The following is an 8,230-nucleotide window of genomic DNA, read 5'->3' on the forward strand; positions in this document are numbered from 1 at the left end:
AAGGTACCGTGATTATAATTCTCAGTAAAGCAGATATGTACCAAACGTAATCAATCACATGCACATCAATAGTATAGGCAACGTAAGTTCAGTGATATGAATATTTGTGCAAACAACACTCAACAAGATGTGATCACTAGAATCTTCAAGAGTGTTCTAAACAAGCTATATCTTTGAAACAAATTATATCAAATCTCAATAATAAATCAAGGTTTCAAAGATGTTAATCATATAATTAAACTATCTCAAAAGATTTCCTTCAATGAAATGTACACAAGAGTAGTTTGAAAATATTGTAGCTTGTAAAAAATATTTTGCACAACAAAATCAAGCTATAGGAGTCTTATCATAACAATGCAAAGATCCTTAAGCCTATGAGTTCATCCCAACACAAGATTTACTATACTCAAATATGTGGGATAAAATTTTCTAAACTCCCCAAAATAATATCAAACAATCAAGCCAAGAAAATGGGAGTATGAGCAATCTATACTAATTAATAACCCAATATAGAACTCTCACAAAGCTAAGATATATCATGGGAATAAAGATTTGAGAGTGTTTTGAAGTAAAATGGGCAATATGAACTTTTGGAAATAGAGAGTATTTTTACTAATAATTTTTGCTACTCTGTCCCTATTCCTCACAAATGAGCTCATTTATATAGACCAAGGTCTAATCATGATCATTTAGGACATGTAAGGTATTATTAGGAAAGTTTTAAAACACATTAGAGTTTTTAACCCCGTTTAACCCTTTTAACCTCAGTAAATAATTAAGTAACTCGAGAGTATTCGTATGGCTAAACTTTAGTTCGGTTGCACGAATAGACACAACCCTCAAAAACTATTTTACAACGTTCGGGTGCTCGAGAATGAATTCAATTGGCTGAATGAAAGTAAGAAACATTATGTACGCGGTTTGGATGCCCAAAAAATTGTTCAGTTAACCAAACAGAGGAACTCGGTCACCCAAGTCTTGTTTTGAGCTAAAAAATTTGGCAACCCGAGTTGATGAAAAGTAACCTTCTAAGGGCTCGGTCGCCCGAGGGCAATAGGGTCATTTTAGGTTCGATCGCATGAAGCCTGGTCAAACTTCTAACTTTCCAGAAGTTCGGGCGCCCGAGGTGTTTTGAACACCGGGGGTTCGATCGCCTAACCTCTCATAGGACTACAGATTAAGTCCAACTTTAACTCAATTATTTCCCTTGATAATTTATGTGACATGGGGACAATTTTTTGCATTTTTGTAGGGACCTAAGGTCTTTCTAAGATCTATGAGGACACTGAAAAAATCTAGATTCGGTCGACCAAAGGGTGCCCTAAGCTCATTCGGTCCCTATGGCTAATCTACGATCATGTTGAGTTTACAATTACCTACATGCATGACATGTAGAGATTATTAGAGATCGATATAAATTATTACAGACTAATATAAAAATGAATGCAAATACAATAGAAAATAGGTTTTCATTTTTTCAATTCTTCATATGCCATAAATGAAGCTTGATCTTCATAGTCCGCATGGCTTGCATGAGTTCCTACCAACAGTGCATGCTAAAGATAAACATGTTCAAGAAGCTTAATGCATAGGTGAGAAACATTGGTTTTGTTAGCCTAACAAGTCTTTTACCTCTTGTTTTGATGGTAACAAATGAAGGAAAGGATTAATGAGTTGTGTGTTCAAGTAATGATGTTTTCAGGAAATTCAAAAAGCCAAAACCAACAAAGCTTTAAAGGAATTATCAAAAGATCACCAAGAGCTTAAAGGTGTATGATGTGGCATGAAGTGATAAAAAAGGGAAGCTCAAAGATAACCATGAAGTTTTCAAAGAACAAGAAGTGTTTATATTTTTAAGAAATCTTCATGTAAGTACTTCAAGAATAAAATGACATTGTGAATGAAATGAAGCTCTTTAGGGGATATAAATGGGCTTCGAGACTTTATTTTAAAACCTCAGAAAATATTTTTCAAAAGTAAGAAAGTGTTGACCTTATAGGTCACGTCCAGTTTTAATTATGATAAATACTTATAATATCTAATAGGTATTTGAGATTTTGTGTAGGAACCTTAAAATTGCCAAGATCAAGATGAGCACAAAGAGAAAGTGAAGTTGAAGACCTAATTTCTTTTTGTATTGCATTTCATATTTATTTGGTCTGTAATAGTAAATAAGTCTTTGGTTTGTAATAAACACACACATCATATGCATAGTTTATTACGTAAGCTCAAACGAATCATAAACTAAAAGTGACCATAGAAAGACCTTAGGGTTTACCCTTGGTCGACCGAAACCAGACTTTTTTGGTGTCTTTAATTGGACATAAATGACCCTAGGACACACACCACTGCACATATGAATGTTAAGCACTTGAATAAGGTTAGTGTGATTCATAATAAGACCGAAATGCACACGTTGTGCACTTTCGGTCGACCAGCCAAGGCAGTTCATTCTACCCTAGTCAATCGAAATCGGCCTGTGTCAACAGTTGACCAAGGTCCTGGTAGACCGAACCATTGTAGTTCAAAATCCCCCAATCGACCGAAACCTCCTCAGGTCAACAAATTGACCATCTCGTCGACCGAGCCAAATTTGTATTACAACTACCTGACTGACTGAGGGTCCTCGGGAGAAATCTCAACTATCTGGTCGACCGAACCATTCAATTCAAAATGGTCTAGTCGACCGAACCTCGGTAAAATGAAAAATCGCCCTTTGGAAAGGCACTTTCGGTCGACCGAGTCTTCTGTTCAAAAGTGTCCTAGTCGACTGAACCATATGAACTTTGGTCGACCGAAATGGTTCTGGTCAACCGGACCTCTTAGGTTGCCCTAATTTTTACCGCGGTTAAACATTTTTAAATAGGATTAAAATGATCTTAAACAATATTAATAATACCCTACATGTCCTAACGGCTATAATTCTTCCAATGTCTATATATAGCCCATCATTTGCTAAGATTAGAAAGAGATTAGCATATTTGATTAGGGAGAATTCTTTGAAAAACCAAAAACCTATAATACCCATATCTAAGCCCCAACCACTCATACTTACCTTCTATTATTGCCTACATCATTTCTAAGTTGATTGAGTGTTTGTGTTGAAAGGTTTGCTCTCCTTGTTTGGTGATTGTTTGATATAATTTTTCTTGAGAGCAAAATCTAAGTATTCTTAGGGGACTTTGTTAATAATTCTCACCTAAGAAAACTTGTATTAAACTTCTAAGTATTGTATATCCAATGCAATATCTTGTGAAGTTTGTATTTGTTTGTGGATTACTAAATCTCTTCAAAACATTTCCAAATATCTTGTGGGATTTATTTTGATATAACTTTGAAAAGATATTTGTTTATGTGATAGTGATCTTTGTTGCACTATTCATTCACTCATATATTATTTGCTAAATACAAAGATTACACATCTTTTGCAAACAAAGCATATACATTATTTGATATTTACATGCTTGAGACATCCTGCTGATTGAAATATTTGAGACTTGATATATTTGTGTGAGCTGTTAGATTGCGCACATATTATGATACAAAGATCATACTAGTTGATACTCTCACGCACTCATTACACTGATAGTAAATATATATATATATATATATATATATATGAGAGTTAAGATATTGGACCACACTAAGCTTACATATTGAATCATATTATGGTCTATGTAATTGTGCATATTTGGGTACATATCTGCTTTACATGAAAGCACAATCACTTTACCGATATCATTTGATTGCAAAATTTGTTGTATTCTAAGAACGGGCCTGAAGAGGGTGACTAGGGCTGGAATAGTCCCAGAGTGGCTTAGACCCGGTTAAGAAAGCCAGGTGCGCCATCCTGGTAAGTCGTGTAGGTTGAGGTCAGCCCTGCTAATTGACCTGGTTAAGGTTGAGCTCAGCTCTGTGCTAATTGACCTGGTTGTAATCAGTGCTGCTCCACCCTTAAGTGAGCTATTAGTGGAATCCTCGAGCTTGCAAGCTAGAGGCGGGGATGTAGGCACAGTTGGACAAACCTCGATAACATATCGTGTGTTTATTTATATTTCAACACCTTTTATTTACCGTGCATGTATGTTAATATGTGAATGATGCGCTAGATTTAAATTTTCATATATTATATTTATCGACATATTTGGAACTGCATAGAAAGACCCTAGGTTGTAATATTCAAGTAACATCTAGTTCAACCTAGGAGAAAAGTTTAAAATTCCAATTCACCCACCCTCTTGGAAATACACCAATTCTAACAATTGGTATTAGAGCCTCGTTGCACTTGACTTAAACGTTTTTTCCAAAAAATATTGTAATGGCTCACTTTGGTGTATCCCCATTCGGTGAGGGACAGTCACTTTCTAGTCCTCCTTTATTTTGTGGTGTCGACTACACCATGTGGAAAGTTAGAATGACCATATTTTTGAAATCTATGGACTGGAGGGTCTGGATTGTGATTGCTAATGGAAGATGTGCACAAATAAATAAAAATAATTTTAATGGGATTAATTCTAGTGCCATAGACATATTATACCTTACGTTAGATTCTGATATTTTTGTTGAGTGTAAATCTTAAGCTAGAAATCAACAAAGAGGTATATGATTCTCACTCTAGCTTGTTTGATGGCTCTTGTGATGAATGTTGTGATCGGTCATATACTGAATCATCTATTGATAATACTGTAAATGGTTCATGCGATGTTTACTATAAAAAGTATTTTATTGAATCATCTGATTGCTCATGTGATATTTACTGTGATGATTCTCATGCCAAATCATGTCATGTATCAAATGCTGGATCATCTGTTGAGTATCATAATGATTCCTTTAATGATGTATGTGATGATTCATATATTGAATGTTGCAATATATTATGGAATGAATCATCTCTTGCATTTTGTGACAAATTTGTTGATGATGCATGCAATAATATATGTGAAAATAATTGTATTAAATCTTTTGTTGAATCATGTGCATCAAATTTTGAAAGCATGAAATCTTATGAAAAACAGAAAAAGAAAATCCTTAATGCTCATAAGATTACAATTAGGATGTCTAAGTAGAGAATCTTTTTGAAAAACAAAATTAAAAAGTTGGTTGCACAATTAGAAAATCTAAAAGACTACCACGCCATCTTAGAAAAGAGAAAGATTGAGAAAATCTTAAAAATTATCTGCTTAGAGCAAGAAATGGATGATTATTCTAGAGCTACACTCAATGTTATAAATGAGAAGAATAATCATAACAAATCCTTAAATATTAAAAATAAAAATCTTTTCAAAAAGGATTTAGGACCATCACATAATTCCCACTATCATGTCTATACAAACAATCACAACAATTGTAAGCATATCCTTTCATGCATTTACAAAACCTGCTTGCATTATAAAAGAAAGAGGCACAACCAAATTATTCTCTTATCTAGAAGTGCCAGAGGGTTTGAAAAAGAAATGATGTGGATAATCATGAAAGCAAACCCCATAGATCCTAAGGAAAAATGGATTTAAATTAATATTATTGTTTTAAATGTTTCCTTAGATCCTAGGCTTAGGTTTATGGGGTTGTGATGGCTGTAGGCTTGGGAAGTGATTGTTGTTTAAAATGAAAATCTTAGTATACACACTCACTAAACTATCCTATTATAATAAGACTCTTTATACACTTCCAAATGGACATGGCATCTATGCCTAGTACTTAATTCTAAATGCCAACATGAAAATCATAAAGTTCAGCAACAGTTGTCCATTGCACAAAATTAAGTATTAGGGTTCCATCTTATATCTTATATCACCATACCCTAAACTCACTTTTGAACATGAAAAGCCTAAATCGAAATCAAGTTATCACTCTAAGCTTAAAGCACTACTGATCATAAAATGACTAAGGTATATTGAGTGCTTCTCATTGCTATAACCAAATTAGAGGTATCCTCAAGGGAATTCGTCCCTTTGAGTTTTAATTGCAAATCATTTAATTCTGGTTTATCTCATCTATAGGAAGTCCTTACCAAACCACGATCATACTTGGTGAGGTTTCACCCATTCCTTGGTTTGTATCCTTCCTCCTCTATGTTATCATTTCTAAAGGATACTCTCCAATCACCAAAGAGCGTAGTTTAAGAAAAGCCATATACTCCTTAGTGCTCAATGTCAAAATAGTTGGGACTCAAAATGGAAGTACAATCAAAGTAATTGCAAAACTAGGAAGTAATCTACACTCAATAAGTCAAATCTTGGTGTGTACCTTAATTGTGCAATATCTCTTCATCAAGAATCCCTAAGAATCATGTTTATGTTGCAATATATCAAATCTGGACCTAAGGGAGAACTTTGGATCAAAATGAAGAAAACACGGGAAAATTCACTATGCTCGGTCGACCGAGCATTGCATGAGTAAAGTCTCCCGGTCGACCGAACCATGTTGACTTTGACCCTCACAGTCGACCAAACCTCAGTGAACATATTCCCACAGTCAATTAAAATTTTTGGTTTTCCCCTATTTGACCGAACAAGGTTACACTACTCCCTCTCGGTCGACCGACCATCTCAGTTCATTTTCTCCTCAGTAGATCGAATAGTGTCGGTGCATGGATAACTTCAATCATCGGTCGAACGTATCTGCTTCTAATCGACCGAGCTGCGATCTATATATATATATATACTTTTCCCTCCATCAAAGCTCATTTGCGTGAAAATCTTGAGAGATCTTTCACCCTTTCCAGCAAATTTTGATTTCAAGCCTCACATCCTTACAGTCATGACACACTTTGAAGCCCACGACATTGCACACGCTGAGGATGTGTACTTCCTTTCAAAACGGTGCAAGGTCAGATACATACGGGAGTTTTGTCCCAAGGAGGCGATATTGGGTAAGATCCTAGACTTGGATTTCATGAATCAGTATTTTAGCAACATAATGGATATGTTCGAATATCAAGGCTGGGAAACATTTATCTCATATCAACCTGGGGATCATTACCCAACGTATGTTAGAATGTTTTATGCTAATTTGGGTAATGAAGAAAATGGGTACTTCTCCCGAGTATTGAGGACTGACGTGCGTTTCGACGCATAGTACATTTTAGATGTCCTTGATATTGACTGTGGAGACTTTGAGTGCCTAGATGTGGTAAATTCCTAGATCTTCGAATAGGAATTCTCAATCGCCACATTTGCAAAACTGACCTTATCTAATCCAGGCACGGCTAGACAAAACCATCCCTCATAGTACAGACAGTTCACATTAGAGGCCAAGGTTGTGCACCACTTGATCACGTATAATATCCTGCCCAAGGCAAGGTCTAGAGTGCACGTGTCTTTCTTAGACTATTTTATTATGTGTTGTCTCTTTGCCTAGAAGAAATTAGATCTACCCAGCCTGATAATCTGATGGATGATGGCCAAAACAATTAGCCACCGAATTATAATGTCGTATGGGGGTATCTTGAACAAGCTGTTTAGAAACATTGGAGTCACGCACTCAAATGTGGCTTCACTGAAGAGAAGACAACCTGCTGATATCTTCTCTGGCGTGACCTTAATACTGATGGGGTATGAGCTCGTTGGCAACATCTGGGTGCCTTCTAGGGGTGCAATAGCATAGGAAGAGGCCCTGCAGGAGCCACCTCAACCCCCAAAACCATCAAATGTGGATCTTATGGCTGCCATCACCAGTTTGTCTGCCATATTTGCACAGTTTCGAGGATCAGTTCAGTCAGACCTACGAGATCTGGCATCGTCATCCACTGCGCTTCGTGAGGAGTTTCAGCAGTTCTCCATCTCTACTTCCAGTCACTTTACTAATCTAGAGAGGTCAATGACAGTCAGCTTCAGTGAGCTGAACGATTGCATTCAAGAGATGCAGGATGAAAGAGACAGGATGACCATGGACTTTGACTTCGATGCCGGTGACCGTGGTGATGGAGGTTGATGGAGGAGAGTTTTAGACTCAGGAGTTGCCTGCAGATTAGATTGCGTGGCCTTGATTTATTTTATATTATTCTATATCATCTGGTATGTATCTAAATAAAACAACTTTTGCTTTTAATTTATATTTTCATGACGATACTATCATGTGTTACCCGATTTGATTATGATATATATATATATATATATATATATATCAGTAGTACTTTGATGTGTATGTACTTGTGGTTAAATGATTGTTCTATTGAAATGCATGATTAGTATAAAATGCCTTCTACATGGTGGATGCAGTTGATGAGTAT

Source organism: Malania oleifera, chromosome 4, assembly GCF_029873635.1.
Source record: "Malania oleifera isolate guangnan ecotype guangnan chromosome 4, ASM2987363v1, whole genome shotgun sequence".
Classification (NCBI taxonomy): Eukaryota; Viridiplantae; Streptophyta; class Magnoliopsida; order Santalales; family Ximeniaceae; genus Malania; species Malania oleifera.